This window comes from Pelobates fuscus, chromosome 1, assembly GCF_036172605.1.
Source record: "Pelobates fuscus isolate aPelFus1 chromosome 1, aPelFus1.pri, whole genome shotgun sequence".
NCBI lineage: Eukaryota > Metazoa > Chordata > Amphibia > Anura > Pelobatidae > Pelobates > Pelobates fuscus.
Window position 1 is genome coordinate 132,735,031 of NC_086317.1, and position 22,505 is coordinate 132,757,535.

General features: G+C 41.7%; 1 protein-coding gene across 2 annotated transcripts in view; it reads left to right on the forward strand.

The window, feature by feature from the left end:
• Nucleotides 1-1,014: 1,014 nt before the first annotated feature.
• Nucleotides 1,015-22,505, forward strand: part of KCNA10 (potassium voltage-gated channel subfamily A member 10) — a 119,915-nt gene continuing 98,424 nt past the window's right edge. The window contains exon 1 of one of the 2 annotated variants that reach the window (XM_063450497.1): nucleotides 1,015-1,098. The gene's annotated coding sequence lies outside the window, so the exon portion shown is untranslated. Of the gene's footprint in view, nucleotides 1,103-22,505 lie in introns of both variants that reach the window. The other variant, XM_063450504.1, reaches the window with a different exon arrangement.

Genomic DNA, 22,505 nt, shown 5'->3' on the forward strand with positions numbered 1-22,505 from the left:
AAAATTATGAAAATTGTTTCAACCATTACATATTTAATGACGTTCTGCTTCCTCAACCTCTTCTTCACCTTTTCCTCTCCTGTTTTCCACACCTTTTCTACTCTCCAAGCAACCATAAGCCCTAGGTTTCAATTGTTTTCTTTATTTTTTGCCCATGTTATGTCATTGTATAAAATCTAAATAAAAATTTATTTGCAACAAATAAATGTGTGCTTCACCAAAATCTTAATTTCATAAAGGCAGATTTCATCGATCATAATAATGATGATTTAATTGATAGTGCATGGGTATTCTTCTAATGATGTACACCATGGTGTAATTATGTGGGATACAGCAGTGTACATACACAATATAACCAATGCAAAGACCTGTATTATGGTCAGGGTTGGGAAGAATCATGGTTAGGAAACCTCACAGATATGTTATGCTGTGAAAGAGAAAATAATATAAATATAAAAAGGGCATCTGAAATGATGCAGTTGCTCCCCTGTCAATCACATCACTGACATAGCATTTAAATACCCTAGGGTAGGGTGTTATTTGAGTACCATTCTTGGATTTATTGCTGTAAACAACAGCGCAAATACAATCACTGTCAAGCAAAGCGTGATCATCTGCGTGATTGATGTCACTTATTTCCCTATTTATATATTACATTTAAAAGTTAGTTGCCTTTTAAATCATAGATGTACTTATTTAAGGAAATAACCAAATAAAAAATTGAAAGGTTTAACATTAAACAATATTCACACACAAAAAAAAAAATCACTAAATCTTGCATTACAGAGGGCACACGAGGCCTGATTTGGCATCTATTACCACTGTAAACCCCACTTCCATTATTCTGCATTAGCATGTGCCTCTTTAAAGAAGACCTATGTCTTTTACCTGGCTATGTGCAGGCACTCAGAGAATGGATACAACAAAGCAAGATAGAGTTTCATTCAAGGGTAGGATTTCTGAATCTGAGTCTTAGCAGAGTCAAACACATTTTGCTCTTTAGTCTTCTGCAAGACTAGATCCCTGCCAGTGTTCTTCAAAACCTGTGCAGGAATATTCCACAGGTTCCTATTTCCAGTGACCAGTAATACGAGAAACGTAAGTAAGTGGCACACATTATTTGGACTGTGCGGTGGGCATGGTGTATATTTAATTTACATATTAAATCAAAAGACAAATAAATGTAGATTGGAATACTGTCAAAATAAGTTGCCATTTAACAGTTGAATTGGAAGAAGAGAATGTGTCTCTCTTGCTGAGGCACCAAAATCCTAAATGGTGCTTCTGAATAAAACTGACTATGAGGAATCCCAGATTTGTACATGAAATGTAAAAAGATTTTTCATTGCTGAGTGTGAATCTGTGTTCAATATTGCTTCATGCTAGATCGAAAATTTGGATATATTTGATCTCATTTTGTAGCTATTGTTGCATCTAAATAGTTTGGTGATTTTACTTGAATACAAATTGTAATTGCAGATATATTTAGTATTTCATTCTGTCATTTTACATCATATCATATTCTTTCATATCAATCTGTTTCCCGTAGCAAATACTGTGCAACAGCAACATTTGTTTGCTGAGTATAATGGGAATTGTAGTCCAACAAAATCTAGACGGGGTATTGCAGCATACAGAACTTTGCATGACCTCCATTCTGGGGGATGTGTGTATATATATATATATATTTATTTTTTTTCCTATACAAGTAACAAGGGCTTGCACTCCTGGTTAAATTCTTGATGCCCGGTACAGGTTTGGCAAAATCTTGTAGATATAGTAGAAAGGACTGCACTCCAAGGTCTTTGTGATAGTTTTCAAATAAAATTTAACTTTTATTCAATCCAAATAAAAGTCAACGTTTCAGCCCCCACATGGAGCTTTCATCACTTTTTATTTCTTGTCCTGATGAAAACTCCATGTGGGGGCTGAAACGTTGACTTTTATATGGATTAAATAAAAGTTAAATTTTATTTGAAGTGGCAACCCTAACCTGCTAAAGCTACAACGAGAATCCTTAAATACAAAAATGTGCTTGTTTTTCACATGTACCTCTATGTTCATATGACATTGCGTTGGAGGAATGCCTTTGGGGTACCTCTCAACTGCTTGTTATTAACTCACGCACTACAAAAATAAAGAATTTCAAAATTTTATTTGAAAACTATCACAAAGACCTTGGAGTGCGGTCGTTTCTACTATATCTATATATTTTCCTATATATATATATATATATATATATATATATATATATATATATATATATATATATATATATATATTACTCTACAGATGCTGCTAGGAAAACAAAATATGCATGTAGTCCGGAGTTATAATGCAGCCATTTCAACTTATTTTTTATATTTTTGACACTACCGATCCTAAAATTCAAGTGCTGATAGTTTGCATGGCTATATGTGTGTAAATCTCTTATTCAGTTATTTAAGTCTGTATTATATGCTTTATTTTGTTCATGCTTTACATTTCAATATCAGGTTATTCTGTCAGTAGATACTTTCAATAACAAAAAGGATCATACTCTGAATGTTTTAACAGATTTCATTCCACCTAAAGTAAAACGGTCAAGTCTGAGATTTTCCCAAACTCCAACAGCTAAATCTGATTCTTAACGCATACCAATCCTAGCATATGTGTGGTGGAATCTCGGTAAAAATAAATTTAGTAGGCCGAGATTACCACGTGGCATGTGTACGTGCATATGCTGACGTATCGATCAGTTGGTTGCACGTGGCAAGATACGATCAGTAGTGTACGGAGCATGTGCAAGAATACAGGATATAGTATTCCCCCTCCTCCATTGTGCTGGACAAGCCATGCGGTCAAACAGGAAGTTAATTCTTATTTGTGTTGATTGGTTAAGAGAATGTGCGGGTGGAGCTTAATATGGGAGGAGTTATATGCCTATATAAGGAGCCTGCACTATTGTCCGGGGCTCAGACTTTGCTGTATTTTGGTGACGCTAGTCCCTCTGAGTCCCGATCGGTGATCCAATAAAGAATCTCTTCCTTCCTGAAGAAACCTGTGTCCATCTCTCTGTGCTTGGCTTCCGTCAGTTTCTCCGGTATCATTTGGTGCATTGGCCGGGAAGCTCATCGTTCAACGGTAGCTGAGAGGCAGAGGCGTGAGACGGTCTATCTTTGCCCACGTTCTCTACGGCTGCACCCCTGAACTTCTGCGTGGACCTCCCTTCGTCTCGGCGCCACTGGTCTGTTGTCCAGGAGATCATCGGCCTCTACGTGAGAAGTGCTGGGGTGTCCCCGTCGATGAGTGTGAACTCAGGTTCAGGAACGAGGAGGTAAGATAACTGCTGTTTTAGACGGCAGGACCCGCTAGGGGTATACCGATTGTGCGGTAGGCCCAAAGGGGTTTTTGAATCTGTATCTGCCCCCTCTGTCGGAGGGAAGGAGCGAAGGCGCACCGCTCGATCGAACGCTCTTTAGTCAGACCGTTTGATTTGGTTAGTCAGGCAGGGCGCTCTGGTGTAAAATAAGCCCTAGCCGGACACCGGTGTCTTGTCTAGACTAGCGTTCTAGGGTGTATATTTTGTTCGCTAGGTCGGAGGGACCGGGAGACTAAGCGGCGTCTGTGTAAATCCGGTTCGCTAGTTCTCATCCTATCTGGGCTAAGTGGGAAGGCGTGTAAATTTGGAACCCACTAGACTTTTGATAGTGCGACTAAGAGGCGTCTGTGTAAATTCGGTTCTCTAGCTCGCTATATATGTGGTGATTGGGCAGTGTGGCTAACCAAAACGTATGTAGATTGTTTTTAGGTAGTCCATTCAAGGTACTGGCCAATAGTTTAGTTGGGAATTGTAAATGTGTTAACGATTGTTTTAGTAAAGTGTATATCTTGTTAGATAGCGCGAGCTCAGCCGTCTAGCGAGAGTGTTAATAGTGTGTTGCTGTATTATAGTGCACGGTACCATAACCCTGTATATTTACTGACATTGTATAATAAGTACTAATCATTGTCGTCCATTGCATGTTTAACACCATAACCACTAATAATTGTATTGTGACCTTAACTTGTGCTTTGACCTATGCTAACCGTACTGTAACCGCTATTTGTAAAAGACGATGTTACTGGGGTGTGTTATAGACGGGTAATTCGTATATAGAGAATTATAGCGTGGGTGACTGTATAGTTACGCCAAAGGGCATAATATTGATTATATAGTGACTGGTGTAACAGCTGTGTGTGTACGGGAATTCCCTGGGTGATTATTGTTATTGTGTACGTTTCACTTGGTAACCGTACCACGTGGTGCTGTTGCCAGAGGAAACGGGTGTGACTGTTGAATAAGTACGCGTGTATAGTATTCGTTGTCGACGACGTTCCATTGTTAAATATGGGTGCGTCGCAGTCAACGATTCCGGATCCCTTAGGATGTATGGTTAAGAATTTTAAAAAGGGATTCAAAGTTTGTGATTTTGGGGTAAAGATGTCTCCTGTACGTTTGGTCACTTTGTGTACTAGGGAGTGGCCTACTTTGGTTGCGGCATGGCCGCCACGTGGCAGTTTGGATCCAACTCTGGTACAGCGCTTACACGTGGCTGTATCAGGTAGGCCTGAACTTTACGGCCAGTTTCCTTATATTGACTGTTGGAGACAGGCCGTAAATGACTCGCCAAAATGGCTCCAGACATGCCACGAGGAGCAGTGTCGCCTCATGGTAGCTAGGACTTGTTCGTCCACTAGGACTGGTGTTAGGCCCATTTTGGACACGCCCCCTGAGTCCGAGATCCCTTTGCCGCCCCCTTACTTTCCGTTAAGAAGAAGTGACGCAAACGCAGGAAGCCCTGCACCCCTCCCCTCATTACCCTCATCCACTTCCGCTTCCTCCTCCAGTACAGGATCCACCCCCCCTCATACTAAATCTCCCCTTCCGGAACCAGAACCCACCCCCATTAAAAACGAATATCCTGATTTGGCGCCACTTCAGACTTCCGGTCAAGCTTCATCTAGCTCGGCCCGAAGTGTTCTATTCACTACCTTTTCCCAAAACCAACCTCCCACATCCCCATACCCTATCTCTCCCCGACCGGAACCCATGACTGACGCTTCCCTACGTAGCCCCATCCAAACCCGACAGTTGACTGGTGCCCAACAATTAAAGCACTATCAGATGCCTCTTCGCTTAAATCCCGGGTCAGCTTATATCGATGCCGCAGGACAAATGGCACACGCTGACCCAGTCTTCGTATATGTCCCATTTACCACTACCGACCTTTTAAACTGGAAGACCCATAATTCCTCGTATACTGAGAAACCACAAGCCATGACTGATCTGTTCACCTCAATAGTACAGACGCACAATCCGACATGGGCTGATTGCCAGCAGTTACTAATGACTTTATTTAACAATGAGGAAAGGACAAGAATAAATCAAGCAGCCATTAAAGCATTAGAAGATAGAGCCCGTGCTTTGAACCAAGCTAATCCAGCAGCATGGGCCGCAACACACTATCCCAACACTGATCCCGATTGGAACGTAAATGGTGCTGATATGGTTCAACTTAGAGCCTATAGAGACGCTATAATTGCTGGCATGAAAGCCGGAGGAAAGAAAGCCATTAACATGTCGAAGACAGTTGAGGTGATTCAGAAAAGCGATGAAGCGCCCAGTGTCTTTTATGACCGATTATTGGAGGCGTACCGCTTGTACACCCCCTTTAATCCGGAAGACGCAGACAATTCCCGAATGGTTAACTCCGCCTTTGTCAGCCAAGCATACGGAGATATTAAGCGCAAGCTACAAAAGTTAGAAGGGTTTGCAGGTATGTCCATCACCCAACTAATGGAGGTAGCAAATAAGGTCTATATGAACAGGGATACAGAAAGTAAGAAAGAGGAAGAGCGCAAGATGCGTAAAAAGGCTGATATGCTAGCGGTAGCGATCGCAGGCGTAGATAGACGGGGCCCAGATAGAGGCGATAGTAGATGGAATGAGGAACCTCTAAGTAGAAATCAGTGCGCTTACTGTAGGGAAGAAGGGCATTGGAGAAATGAGTGTCCGCGAAGGGAACAGTCTGAGAAAGACAGACCTAGGACAGGTTATGGAAACTTTAGAGGCAGAGCGAGAGGTAGAGGAGGCCCCGGAGGGAGTAATGGTTATAGAGGGAGTAATGGGAACAGAGGAAGTGTTAGGGAAGACAGGTATATTCCAGCAGCGCAAAGGTCCCGCGATAGAGAAGGTAGGGACTTCGTAGGATTGGCTGACACGGTCATGGAGGACTATTGATACCGACCGGGCTCCATCCCCCTTGGTCGAGCGGAGCCTATGGTCGATGTATCAATAGGGGGAAAAAGGAGCGCGTTCATGATCGACACTGGTGCTGAACATTCAGTGGTGACTAATCTAGTTGCTCCTCCATCTGGAAGGACTATTACTGTGATAGGAGCAACTGGAAGAAGTGCTGAAAGACCGGTTCTTAAAAGTCGACTCTGTACATTGGGAGGCCACGTAGTAAAACACCAATTCCTTTATATGCCTGAATGTCCAGTCCAATTGCTGGGACGTGATATGCTATCAAAATTACAAGCGCAGATTACGTTCCTACCAAATGGAACAACATCCTTAAAGTTTAATGGACCTTCAGGTATTATGACTTTATCCGTACCAAAGGAAGAAGAGTGGCGACTTTATACAGTGTTGACTAGCCAAAACCCTAGGAGTGATGAGACATTATTTAACATACCAGGAGTTTGGGCAGAGAACAACCCACCAGGACTGGCCCGCAATATTCCACCTATAAAAATTGAACTAAAACTTGGGGTTTATCCAGTAAGCCTAAGACAATACCACATCCCGCAGAAGGCTAAGAAGAACATCCAATCCTATCTGGATAAGTTCATACGGTATGGTATCCTAAAATTCTGTACTTCCCCCTGGAACACCCCATTGCTGCCTGTTCAAAAGCCCGGTACAGATGAGTATCGACCTGTGCAGGACTTGAGAGCAGTCAATGATGCGGTTGTTAGCATACATCCAGTTGTACCCAATCCATATAACCTGCTTGCTTTAATTCCGGGCGGGGCTACTTACTTCACAGTCTTAGATCTCAAAGATGCCTTCTTTTGCCTCCGAATTGCCGCAGAAAGTCAATGTATTTTCGCTTTCCAATGGGAGAACGCTGTAACGGGCTCAAAACGCCAAATGACTTGGACAAGACTGCCCCAAGGGTTTAAAAATTCACCTACCCTATTTGGTTCAGCCCTAAGTCAAGATCTATTGGATTTCGAGTCCATCCCAGGAGAGTGTGTCTTGTTACAATATGTAGATGACTTGTTGATAGCAGCAGTTACAAAAGAAATCTGTCAGCAAGCAACGCACGATCTACTACACATTCTCTGGAAGGCAGGATACAAGGTGTCCAGAAAGAAGGCTCAGTTGTGTTTGCCAACTGTCAAGTATCTGGGATTCCATATCTCTGAAGGTCAAAGGATTATGGGGCCAGAGAGAAAAGAAGCTGTCTGCCAAATACCAATACCCAAGAATAGAAGACAAGTGCGAGAATTCTTGGGGGCAGCAGGCTTCTGTAGGATATGGATTCCCAGCTATGCGATACTAGCAAAACCTCTGTACGCAGCTATCAAAGGTACAGAGCACGACCCCTTCTTATGGACCCAAGAACAGCAAACGGCATTTGAAGATGTGAAGAAGGCTTTGATGAGTGCCCCAGCATTAGGTCTACCTGATCACACACGACCATTCTACTTATATGTACACGAGCAAAGAAGAATGGCTGTGGGAGTATTGACACAGTACTTGGGATCATGGCAAAGACCTGTTGCCTACATGTCTAAGCAACTGGATGCAGTGGCCAGCGGACTTCCACCTTGTCTAAGAGCCGTAGCTGCAGCCGCCCTGCTAGTAGCTGAAGCCGATAAACTCACTCTGGGTCAAGAACTTTATGTACGAGTCCCACATGCAGTACAGACGTTGTTGGATTACAAAGGAAATCATTGGTTTAGTAACAGCCGTATGACCAAGTATCAAGCAATGTTGTGTGAAAACCCAAGAGTGCATTTAGAGACTGTAAACACCTTAAATCCAGCTACCCTTTTGCCACAACCTACTGAAAGTCAACATGATTGTTTGGAAGTAATGGATGAAGTATTTTCAAGTAGACCAGATCTTCGTGATTTTCCCATCCAGAACCCCGATGTTCAATATTACACCGACGGCAGTAGTTATGTGAAAGAAGGGATCCGCTATGCAGGATATGCAGTAACAACAATAGACAAGGTGATAGAAGCTCGGCCACTGGCGAAAGGAACATCAGCACAAAAGGCAGAATTGATAGCACTAACACGAGCGTTACAATTGGCTGAAGGTTTAAGAGTAAATATCTATACGGACTCTAAGTATGCGTTTTTAACCACTCATGCCCACGGAGCTTTGTATAAAGAAAGAGGACTACTGAATTCAGAAGGCAAAGAAATCAAGTACGCAGCTGAAATCCTACAACTATTGGAAGCAGTGTGGGAGCCGAAAGAAGTCGGTATCATACATTGTCGAGCGCATCTGAGAGGAGATGGTGATGTAACCAAAGGAAATCGGATGGCAGATAGTGCAGCTAAGCGTGCTGCTGAATCAGGAAGACAGGAGTATGTGGGGCATATAGCTGCTCTAATACCAACTCCACTGTCCCAATGGACTCCAGTTTATACAGCTCAAGAAGAGGAGTGGTTAAAGACTGAACCGGGAAAGTATTTGGAGAACAAGTGGTATCAGCTAGAAGATGGAAGAATAGTCATACCAGCATCACTAGCGGTAGAAATTGTCCAAAATTATCACAACGGGACACATTCTGGGAGAGACAGTACTGAAGAATCTCTCAGGAAACATTTCTACATACCAAGATTGTCCAACTTGACTCAGGCCATTGTACGCAGATGTGTAACGTGTGCTAAGAATAATGCAAGACAAGGACCAGTAAAGCCACCAGGAGTCCAGTTTATGGGGGGACTCCCCATGTCCGATCTACAAATAGACTTTACAGTGATGCCTAAATCGGGTGGACATCGTTACCTGCTGGTAATTGTGTGCACCTATTCAGGCTGGGTAGAAGCATGTCCTACTCGTACAGAGAAAGCAGGAGAAGTTGTAAGATTCCTGCTACGAGAAATAATACCTCGATATGGACTACCCTGTTCTATAGGATCGGACAATGGTCCAGCTTTTGTTCACCAGTGCCTACAACAACTGACTCATATGCTTGGTATAAAGTGGAGGCTTCATACTGCATATAGACCCCAGAGTTCTGGTAAGGTAGAGAGAATGAATAGAACTATTAAGAACCAGTTGGCTAAAATGTGTCAGGAAACCGAACTTAAGTGGAACGTTCTCTTACCTATAGCTCTATTGCGAATCCGCAGTACCCCTACCAGAAGGATGGGCCTCTCTCCTTTTGAAATTATGTATGGACGACCACCTCCCGTACTTGGTAACTTAAGGGGGGATTTGAGTCAGTTGGGAGAAGGAATTACTCGGCAGCAGGTTGTAGAATTGGGTAAGACTATGGAGGAGGTACAGAAATGGGTACAAGATAGATTACCTGTGAATATTTATCCCCCTGTTCATAGTTATCATCCAGGAGACCAAGTGTGGATTAAAGAGTGGAATAATGTACCGTTAGGGCCCAAGTGGAGAGGTCCTTATGTTGTTCTTTTGTCTACCCCTACAGCGATAAAAGTAGCCGAAGTGACTCCGTGGATACATCACTCCAGGGTTAAACCAGCAGCAGTCGATTCTTGGCAAGTTACAGCAGATCCAGAGAATCCCTGCAAGATCCGGTTGAAACGCACTACTCAGTCGGAGTAACGAGGAATTATTGTGGATTACAAATTTTATTGTTACAGGTGTGAGTGAGAAGGCCATAATAAAGCCTGTCCTCTTACCAACACATAGTGTATAAGCCAGGAAAGTCTCGAAGGGACACCTGTGAAGACGAGCAGGACTCCATTCCCTGCAGCCCTCACATCCTGGAAGCTGAGGTTCCATCGCACGGACGAAGACTGAGGATGGTACCTTTGGTTATAGAACCCCTATTTATATGCTCAACCGTATTATAAGATTACAGGCGGTGGTTGAGATTATCACAAATGAGACATCACAAGCGCTCAATCTTCTAGCGAAGCATAACACCAGGATGAGGACAGCAGTCTACCAAAATAGATTAGCCTTGGATTACCTTTTGGCAGTAGAGGGAGGTGTATGTGGGAAGTTTAACCTAAGCAATTGCTGTCTTCAAATAGACGACGAAGGGCAAGCAATAGCTGAGCTTACTAGCCATATGGTTAAACTAGCGCATGTGCCTACTCAAGTATGGAAAGGGTACAATCCAAGTAGTTGGTTTGGTAGCTGGTATGAGTGGTTTGGAGGGCTTAAGGCAGTGGTAGGTGGAGTCCTACTGATTTTACTGTTGTGTCTACTCCTACCGTGTCTTATACCCTTAGTAGTTAGGTCTGTGCAAAGCCTGATAGGAAGTATAGCAGAGAGGAAGGCTGCTGCACAGATAATGGCGATATATAAGTATAAGGCTCTAGATCAAGGAGAACCAATGCAGGAAGATGAGTGTTAAAAGATTCACATCATAAGATAAGTCTGGTCTGGTTCAAGGTAACTTGCGGTGTAAGCAAAACTAAGGTTATGTGATGCCTCAAGTAATTGTAAAATATCAAGAGGCATCAAAGGGGGGAATGTGGTGGAATCTCGGTAAAAATAAATTTAGTAGGCCGAGATTACCACGTGGCATGTGTACGTGCATATGCTGACGTATCGATCAGTTGGTTGCACGTGGCAAGATACGATCAGTAGTGTACGGAGCATGTGCAAGAATACAGGATATAGTATTCCCCCTCCTCCATTGTGCTGGACAAGCCATGCGGTCAAACAGGAAGTTAATTCTTATTTGTGTTGATTGGTTAAGAGAATGTGCGGGTGGAGCTTAATATGGGAGGAGTTATATGCCTATATAAGGAGCCTGCACTATTGTCCGGGGCTCAGACTTTGCTGTATTTTGGTGACGCTAGTCCCTCTGAGTCCCGATCGGTGATCCAATAAAGAATCTCTTCCTTCCTGAAGAAACCTGTGTCCATCTCTCTGTGCTTGGCTTCCGTCAGTTTCTCCGGTATCATATGATGTAAATCATTTGAATCCCATGACGTTGTACTCATGGGCCTATGAATGTGCATCGATGCATATGACATCATTGGAAGAATTCCTGGCTCCAGAACATGATGTCTAGCACATTACATTTAGATGTAAATGCAGAGAAAAATACCATCTAAAAGTTACTTCACTTTAAAAAAAAAAATAAAATATATACAAAATATTATTTTTTTCTAGTGTGTAAATAGGTGCATACTAAAAGTGTTTTAAAAGATAACAAGCTAACATAAGGCCATGAAAAAGTAAGCATTGGACACCTAGACAGGGTATCCACACCTATTGGATACACTTATGCTCCAGAATCTAGAATCTATACTTATCTTCAATACACACAAGCCCAGTAAATGTTTCAAGAATATTTACGGTACTTGATCAGGTTTTCAATAGACATGTTAGAATTTATTAATCTATGAAAAAATATATTATTTTAGAGTTTAGCAGTAAATTAACAATCATATGTTACAATTATATTTACCGTTCATCTTAAAAATAGTGCATATTTTATTCAGGAGAATGAATGGTGATTCTAAGAATATTATGGACTATGAGGTATCTGACAGAGGTGAACGGATTAGGGGTGAAATTGTCCTTCACTGTGTGTGTAGAGGAATAAAAATTACTGATATGAGGTACCCAAAAATGATTTCCATTTCCAAATTTCATTGACAGTAGTATAGTTGCAATAAAAAAAATATTTAAGATTATTAACTGAGAAGGGAAATAAAGTATTTTTATGTGTACCCCTTTAAAGGTGGTTGAAATATAATACTTTTTTTTTTTCAGTAATACTATTTGATATAATACTTTTTTTTTTCAGTAATACTATTTGATTATTTTGACAGTCTGGCTTCCTATCACATCAGGGCATACAGTAAATTATACATCCATTTTAAAGAGAGTATATCTCAGTTCAGAGACATCACATGTGGCTTAAGACATACATGTCCAGTGAGATCATCCGCTGCGTATAGCAGAGGATTTTGATGCATACTGCTTTTGCTTTTTAGTTGTGTTATGTTACTTAATTAATGAATACCATGCATCACAGAGCAAAGGGGGAAAAAAAAACTTGACCTCTTTGCATGGTGTTTCCTTAACTATGAACTACATCAACAGTAACAAATCTAAAACGTTCAGCCGTTAGTAACCAGTCAGCCAAATCTTTCACAGGCAGTTTTATGCTCTCATTGTACAAGCTTTTTGTTATATACAGGGGCAAACATTTATACACCGGGGATGGGCAACGAGAGCCTTCCCGGTACAAGAGGCCCTGAAGTTCAGAGCACAGTGCAAAGTCAGTTGTTTAAACAGAAAGTGCTGATTTAGAAAAAAAAAACCTTAGCTTTAGTTACAGCTTAGCCTAACTTTTCTAATTTACATGTTAATACACTATAATTATCAGGGTCCTTCTCTAAGGTGAGAATTGCTGCTGGGAATTAAAGTTAAATTGAAAGTAAAAGAGCCAAAATGAAAACAGAATTAACCTGGATATTTTTCTAATTTGGCTATTTTTGACTACGTTTTGAAATTCACTTTGAATTCCCAGGAATTCTAACTGTAATGAATAACCCTGTAAGTGTTTAGCAAATCAAACCTGGTATATTGTGAGTAATTTCAAGGAAAAGCAGTGACAAGATGAGTTATATCAACAGAACATCTACGAAAAGTAAAGTGTTAGATGTGGATATGGCCAAACTAATTACTCACTATTGTTTTGTTTTTGTAGGTGTAAGATTTTAATTGAATAGGCAAATTCATTCACCAAAGGAGACATTAATGAATAACTACACTGTTCCCCATTTGTCATTGGTCATATAAAAAAAAGAGTAGGATCAGAACGTTCTAACCTTGTGACCTAAAGTAATAGTTTCATTAAAGATAGGAAGTGAGTATTATCCTCTGTCTTTCTTTACTAGACTAGCGGGGTAATTTGCTAAAGCGAGAATTCAAAGTAAATTCAAATTTAAGGTCAGGGAAGCTGAACTGTCAGCATAGCTGATTTAGAGACTTTTTCTGGATATGAATAACCCTGTACATAGCAGCTAAATAAGTCACTTAGATGCACAAAAAAATAACTTGAATTAATAACATGAGAGCAGAAAATTAGAGCTCCAATGACCAACCATGCTCAACAGCACACTTTAAAGGTAAGTCTTTAGACTAGCGTTTCCCAATTGGTGTTCCGCGGAACCCTAGGTTTCTGCGAGAATAAAATTGGGGTTCCGCGGCACTTTGCCACATCCAAGATGGCCGCAGCTACCTGCTGTTCACGGAAGGTCTGAAAGAACAGAGATCACACAACCACAATCTCATAAGAGATCGCTGGAGCGTGATATTAAGCCCACACTGCCATCAACCTGCCTTGCCATGAGAGCCCGCCCTGCTGCCCGTCCTGCCATCAGCCAGCCACTTATACTTAGCTCATCCGAGAGAGACCCAGCCCAGCCATCAGCCAGACTGCCCCAGCCATCAGCCAGCCAGCCCTGCCATCAGCCATTTTCTATCACTGGTGGTAGAGGAGTGATAGAGAGTTACAGCTCTGTTATCGTCACAGATAGAAAGCTCTGTTATTTAAGGAAATAGAAAGCTCTGTTAGGTGGGGACATAGAAAACTCTGTTAGGTAGTGAAAAAGAAAGCTCTGTTAGGGATATTGAAATTCTCTGTCAGGGACATTGAAAGGCTCTGTCAGGGGCATTGAAAGACTCTTTGAGGGGCATTGAAAGGCTCTTTGAGGGGCAGTGAGAGACTCAGTCAGGGGCATTGAAATTATCTGCTAGGGACATTAAAAGGCTCTGTAAGGGATATTAAAATGCTCTGTCAGGGGCATTGAAAGACTCTGTCAGGGGCATTGAAATCCTCTGCTAGGGACATTAAACGACTCTGTAAGGGACATTAAAAGGCTCTGTCAGGGCATCGAAAGACTGTCAGGGGCATTGACATTCTCTGCTTGGTATATTAAAAGGCTCTGCAAGGGACATTAAAAGGCTCTGTCAGTGGCATTGAAAGACTCTGTCAGGGGCATTGAAATTATCTGCTAGGGACATTAGAAGGCTCTGTCAGGGGCATTAAAAGATTCTGTATGGGAGGGGGCGTGGCCTGGCAGCTCGAGGGAATGGTTGTGTGAGCCGTCAGCTCCAACGAGGGTATACAATATACAGCGATTAGAACCGCATTACTGACCGTTATCAGCTACCAAATATAACCACCTGTCCTCTGAAAGCACCATGGCACAAAGGTCAGCAAAAAGGAGCAAAATGCGCCCAGCTACGCTGCAGATCGCGGCACTTACTTCCCCGCGACGGTCTCCACAAAATGGCGCCGGCGGCCCTTCATCACCCACAGCGTGCTCAGACAGGAGTGACAGCACCTCCATCTCGCTGGGAATGACTTTACCAGCATCTGAAACTACTATTCACAGAATGCTGCAAGAGCTGCAACAATCTCTTCAGGCAGATTTCTCTAAGCTAGCCCGGGATGTAAGGGCAGATATCCAAGCAATTGGAGAAAGAACATCTTTATTGGAAGACAAATCAGAGGAAATAATTGAGGCCCATAACACACTAGCAGGGGCCTATGACTCTTTGGAAGAAAAAGTCGCCTTCCTCACAGCAAAAATAGCTGACCATGAAGATCGAGACAGGCGCAACAACATACGCCTGAGAGGAATAACTGAAGATATTGGGCCATCAATGCTGAGGGAATACGCCACAGTCCTCTTTAAAACCCTATGCCCGGAACTTACTGAAAGGGATCTATGCCTGGACCGCATCCACAGATTGCCGAAGCCCAGATTCTTAGCACCATCTGTACCCAGGGATGTAATCACTCGGGTGCATCATTTTACGGCTAAAGAACAGATTATGCGAGCAGCACGGAACACCAACAACATGCCAGCACAATATACGGGAATCAAGCTATTTGTGGACTTGTCAGCTGCTACCCTAATGAAGCGTAAAGAATATGTACCGATAACCAAAGCGCTGAGAAACGCCGACATCCCCTACAAATGGGGTTACCCCACATGTCTCCTTCTTAAGAAAAACGGCACAGATCACCAGATAAAGTCCATACCAGACGGGATGAAGCTTTTGAAAGACTGGGGCATTACTGTCGAACTAACAGAAAAGGAGGCCCATACTAAAGATACTCGCAGGTCGCCCACGAAAATCTCTAAAGATTGGACTCACATGGCTAAACACAAATGAGACTGTACATCATTAGTCGCCGGCCGGCACTAACTTACTTGCTATCTTACATGAAGATCCACGACGACACGTGAGATTGATTGTGCACACTAATTTGGTTACCATATGTTATACCCTGATCAATATATCAGATATGTTTAATATGTTTATGGTTTTCATCTGTATGACGCATCTTTGCTCACTAAGTAACAAATCAATAACAGGTTCTTATTTTTTGTTATTTTTATAATTATGACTGTACTATAAGAGATTAATGAGAACACCTAAGGACCAACCAGTGGTAGCTAGAATCGTTAATATCCAAGCACAGTCTAAAGATAACAGAGGTCAACCGTTTTATATACAATTACCCTCCCCCACTCTGGCTCTATTGGGCCGATATTTTTTGTTCTAATGCCGAACATTATGTTCTGGCATGTCCTGATGTATATAGTTGCCTTATGGCTGATTGTTTTTTCCCTATCTTTCCCATATCATCCCCCCCCGTCACGGACTACGCTTTCATGTACCAATGTAGAACAACTTTCGTTGATTATTAGCAAATGCAAATACGCACATGCGTGTTTACCCCCCGCCATGACATTTGTCTCGTGCATATACCCAGGGGCAATATACATGATAAAATATGCAGATCATAATAGGTCAAACTCAGATACCCTAATCTATAGACGACGCCTAAAGGTATCAATATATATAATACAAGGGGACAAAGATTGTGAGGAGGTGCTAAACACACAGATTTCATATCAACATCAACCATGGCTTTGACCATTCTGTCCCTTAACGCCAAAGGCTTAAATTCCCCCCACAAAAGGAGACTAGCCCTAGAGGAAGCAGTTAAGCAAAAAGCGAGTATCGCCTTTTTTCAAGAAACTCACTTTCTTAAATCTAGTGCACCTAAATTTAGTTCCAAATCGTTCCCGACGGGATTTCACGCAGGATACCGTAAAAAGAAAAGGGGAGTATCTATATTGATTCACAAAGATGTGGCCTTTTCGACCCATAAAATAGTACGGGATAAAGATGGTAGGTTCCTTCTTATACAATGTCTCATAAACAATGCACCATATACACTTATAAATATATATGGTCCCCACGACAACCAACTGGATTATGCAAACAAAATGATCTCGTTGGCTCAATCCCACTCGTTTGGGACACTAATCATGGGAGGGGATACAAATTTTGTACTAGACAGTGGATTAGATACAACCTCCGAGAACTCAGCTCAAAAACGCTCTAATATAGCGGCACAACTCAGATCAGTAATACACACAGCAGGACTGTTGGACATATGGAGAGTATTGCATCCCTCAGATAAAGACTACACGTTCCACTCCCAGGTACACAATTCATATTCTCGTATCGATCGATTCCTGATACATACATCCACAACACCGAACATACAAACAGCACACATCGGGATAATAACATGGTCCGACCATGCTCCAATTACTATATCAATACAAGAGAAATGTTCCAACATTGGACGAGGTACATGGCGTCTCAATGAAACGCTCCTGAAAGATCCCCAGATCCTGACCCAAATCAAAGACGATCTAGATTCCTATTTTGAATTAAACACTACTCAGCACTCTTCCATAGATATAATTTGGCAAGCGCATAAGGCAGTAGTACGGGGGCTATTTATTAAACATGCCAGCCGCGCAAAAAAGGAAAGAGAAAAAACGTATAATAACCTCATCAAAGACATAGTAACCCTCACACATGCCAACAAGACGAGCCCCACACTGCAACAATATAGTGAACTGCGGAAACTCCAACATAAACTACATGAACTAGACTTAAACAAAACCAATTATATATTGAAGAGATGTAAATACAAATTTTTTGCCCATGGGAACAAATCTGGTTCTGTATTGGCATCCAAGCTAAAAGCACGCATGGCTAACTCCCGGGTGGCCTGGCTGCTATCTCCGAATAAATGCAAAGTGACCAACCCCCAAAATATTGTGGAAGAATTTGCGCAATATTATAAAACATTATATAATCTTCGGGATGACACGAACACACATACCCCATCTGTGTCTCACATACAAGAATTCTTGTCCTCAGTTGAAGTTCCTACGTTAACGCAAAAAGAAATCGACCTTCTAATACAACCGATCACCGAAACAGAATTGTTAAATGTGATCAACCAATTGCCAGCACATAAATCACCAGGCCCAGATGGCCTGCCTAACATATATTACCAAACTTTCTCCACAAACCTCATCCCCTCTCTTGCAATGCTTCTGAATCATTGTTTTATTACAGGCAATATGCCAGCCGAGATGTTACAAGCCCATGTATCCACATTGCCAAAACCGGGCAAGTCACCTACACTATGTCAAAACTTTAGACCCATATCGCTTCTAAATTGCGACACAAAACTCTATGCGAAAATTCTAGCTGAAAGAATGAAAAACATATTAACACGTATCGTTCATAACGACCAGTCAGGATTTGTCAAAAATAGGCAGGGTTCGGACAATACGAGAAAAATCCTGAATGTTCTCTCCCATATGGAATCAAAGAACATGGAGGGCCTTCTCTTAGCGCTGGACGCGGAGAAGGCCTTTGACAGACTAAACTGGAGCTACATGACAAAGGTCCTAGAAAAATTTGGATTTCCTACTGCTTTTATACAAGGAGTCTTAACTTTATATACCAACCCCACTGCTAGAGTGTCAAATGCGGGTTTCTTATCATCGCCCTTCCCGATAACGAATGGCACACGCCAAGGATGCCCCTTATCGCCCCTATTGTTTGTGTTGTCATTGGAACCTTTAGCATACAAAATACGAAACAGTAAAGAAATTACAGGGATTCACATATCTAACAAAGAATACAAATTGTCTATGTTTGCAGACGATGTTCTGATCTCTCTATCCAACCCAACACAATCACTCCCCCACCTCATGCGCATTCTAGAAGAATATAGTGCAATCTCATACTATAGGCTGAATCGGACTAAAACACAAGCACTACCAATACGACTTGCATCACACAATGTGCAAGCACTAAAAGAAAGATTTTCCTTTGACTGGAGGCACACACACATAACATACCTAGGTATTAAAATAGCATCCACTCTTAGGAGCATAATCACACATAATCTATCTCCTCTACCGCTAATGTGTAAGCAACTACTTCATAAATGGAAAGGAGTTATGCTTTCATGGTTAGGTAGAATCAACGCAGTTAAAATGGTGGTACTCCCAAAGCTGTTATATGTGTTTCGGATGTTGCCGATCCCATTGTCGCCTACTCTAATCAAACATATACAACGCACAATTACAATGTATATATGGGAGCAGAAAAAACCAAGGTTACCACTGTCCCTCTTACAGACCCCAGTAAAAAATGGGGGACTTGGAGTTCCCAATATTCTCCACTACCAGAAGGCAGCTATACTGGAGACGGCAGTTAAACTCCATGCCCCAAAGCATATGATACAATGGGTAGACTTAGAAAATGAGTACAACCCGAAGGGCTCAGTAACAGATCATATGTGGACGCCCAAAAGTCTCAGAGACAATGCGCGCTCCTTACTACCACTATCGAAATTTTCGGTTCAAGCATGGGATTACCTGCACCGGAATAGCAAAAATGAACATAAATTTTTACCTTGGGCCCCATTAACTTCGTTAAACACGATTTCTCCCTGGCTATCACTGAGAAAATGGAGAGATTTAGGAATCCTACGTATTAATGACCTATGCAAACATGACAACATCATACCATTCCCAGAATTACAATCCACCTACAAACTACCCCACTCTTATATATTCCCCTATCTCCAATTAAAAAGCATAATAGAAGATAAGGTAATCAAGAATGTGGACAAAGAGCAAACCCCCAGTAAGAACCTACTCTTATTGTACGAAAGATGCCACAAAACACCAATAAAAAACAAAACTTTATCTATGGGTTATTCAGCATTGTATGAACAACTCCCTGCTCCAGATTTTAAATTCAAGTCCCAATGGGAAAAAGAACTTCATTTAAATTTTACTGATGACCAATGGTTAAAATCATTACTAGCGTTAAAAGGAACAACTTCTTGCTACTCCCATATAGAAGCCCATAAGAAGTTATTATTTAGGTGGTACCTAACGCCAGATAGGCTTAATAGAATTTATCCGGGCTCCTCGAATCAGTGTTGGAGATGCGCCCATGACATAGGCACTATGTCCCACATTTGGTGGGATTGTACTCTTATTGTCCCCCTCTGGGAAGAGGTTGAAAACCTATGGTACAAGATTCATTCCCAAACACTAAATCTAACGCCGAAGGTATGCCTCTTTCTAGTTATGCCTGAAGACATATCCCAACAAAAGAAAAGAATAAAACCAAACACAAGGAACTACCTTGAACGAAAAGCTGCCTCCCTACAGGCACACTCCAAAAGCCTGTGAAGACAAAATATACACACAAAAAAGGTGGAAATAAATCACACCTAATGGGGGCGCTAATCGCAAGGAATAAAAAGTACCCTTGTAAAAAATAGTGAAGCAATAAAACTCTATATACAATAGAGTAATCTCTTAGAAAAAATTAGCTTTATTCTGCATCACAGTGCAGTAAAACCATATAAAAAACATAAAAACAAGATATAATAATCTCTAATGCACAAATAATACACAGTGAACAGTCCTATTATGAGACCTGGGAAAAACAAGCCCTACATAAACCACTATATAACCAGAGTGAAGTATAAGATAGACTAATCAGCTCCTGGTCGCGACCTCCAGGGCTGAAAATACTTGCAACTCGGTCAGTGGTAATGATGTTAAGGTCTCTGGACGTCGGCTGGATGATAGATGTGGCTCCACAGCTCCTGAGGAAGTCCCGAATACAGCGGGACGAAACGCGTTGAGCCACATCTATCATCCAGCCGACGTCCAGAGACCTTAACATCATTACCACTGACCGAGTTGCAAGTATTTTCAGCCCTGGAGGTCGCGACCAGGAGCTGATTAGTCTATCTTATACTTCACTCTGGTTATATAGTGGTTTATGTAGGGCTTGTTTTTCCCAGGTCTCATAATAGGACTGTTCACTGTGTATTATTTGTGCATTAGAGATTATTATATCTTGTTTTTATGTTTTTTATATGGTTTTACTGCACTGTGATGCAGAATAAAGCTAATTTTTTCTAAGAGATTACTCTATTGTATATAGAGTTTTATTGCTTCACTATTTTTTACAAGGGTACTTTTTATTCCTTGCGATTAGCGCCCCCATTAGGTGTGATTTATTTCCACCTTTTTTGTGTGTATATGAAGACATATCCCAACCTGATAAACAATTACTCGCAATAATGATTATGGCTGCGCGTCACCTCATTGCCAATCACTGGAAACAAAACACATGCCCATCATTAACTTTGTTGCATCGAAGTATTCAAATGTTTCTAAACTACGAACTAATGTCTGCACACACACCCAAGCAAACGCAAAATGCTCATTATAGCTGGCAACAATGGAACCTCAGACATACAGAATAAATAGGAGATAGAGATGGGGCATGCCGTTAGACGAGCTACATTGTAGAAATCTTCATATAGGACACTATGATGTACTACCCCTAAAGTGCTAATATAATCTGTAATACAATCTGTGGCACATCTTGTACAATGTACAATATCTGTAATGCGTATTCTGTGACATGTACAACTGTATAAAATTTGCGGATCCGTGATCCACCTTTTTATTCCCCTGTTCCCTTTTTCTTTTCTGTATCCCATACCCCTTACCTATTGAAAAAAGAAGAAAATCTTTCAATAAAAATCAAGTTTGAAAAAAAAGATTCTGTATGGGGCATTAAAATTCTCTGCTAAGGACATTAAAACGCTCTGTAAGGGACATTAAAAGGCTCTGTCAAGGGCATTGAAAGACTCTGTCAGGGGCATTGAATTACTCTGTGAGCGGCAAAAAACTGTCAACTGTATTTTTCAAAGTGTTCAAATCTTATTGCTCCACGTCTAACTCAAAAATCCTGCTTAAGTTCAGTTCTTCATAAGAGTGTTATCAAAATCAGCATTGTTTTCAGTCAGGTTGTGAGATCTGTATTTTTTTTTTTTTACCAATAAACAACCATGAATTTGGAAAGCTGGTTAAAGCAGGGAACTCTTCTACCTGTTAGGCACTTATAGAAACAGAGAAATAAGATACAATTAAAAATCCAGAAAACATGCTTGAAATTGTTGTATCTACTGTTTGGGAACATCCACTTTGGGAACATCCAACTTCCTTTACAATTGCCTTTTGAGGCTTTCCCTCCTTGTGGAGGGTGCCAATGATGGTTTTCTGCACAACCGTCATCTTGGGCCTGCTCACCTCCACCTTCACTCTCACTGATCCTCTTCCTCCTCCCTGGTACCGAACATCGGCTCTGGTGCGCGGCCGAGCCGCCACTTCTCTCCCTCATCTGGCACCGAACCGGACTCGGAGACAGACGCGACGGAGGCCTTGATCTCCTGGCCCTCTGTCCGTCTCGGGATGCAGTCTGACCGGCCATCTCCTCCTAGGGAACGCTCCTCACGCCCGACACCAGCTCCTCCAGGGCCCCTTGTCCGTGGGTCTCCATGTAAGCTTGCAGCAGTCCCTGCAATGCAGCTCCAGTGACAGCCATGACAACTTTGATTCGCTAGTGAGTGTCAGTTTATATTTGCCTTTTAGGTGATAAGCCAAAACATTTTGTATTTTTTTTTTTTTAAGAATAATAATTTTTTGTATGAATTACAGGGAACAGTCAGCTAAAAAACAGTCAGGAGCCCTCAACTGATCCTGCCGACTGGTAAGTCCCCTCCCTCCCCCTTCCTTAAGAAACCCCCAGTTTTTGCAACATTGTATCCATTATTAAACCATCCCACAATCCTGGGCAGCAGTCATGTTCCCCCTTCCTTATTATTCCAGGGGGAATCTTTACATTTAGATATGACATCATGGGAAGAATTCCTGGCTCCAGAACATGATGTCTAGCACATTACATTTAGATGTAAATGCAGAGAAAAATACCATCTAAAAGTTACTTCACTTTAAAAAAAAAAAATATATACAAAATATTATTTTTTTCTAGTGTGTAAATAGGTGCA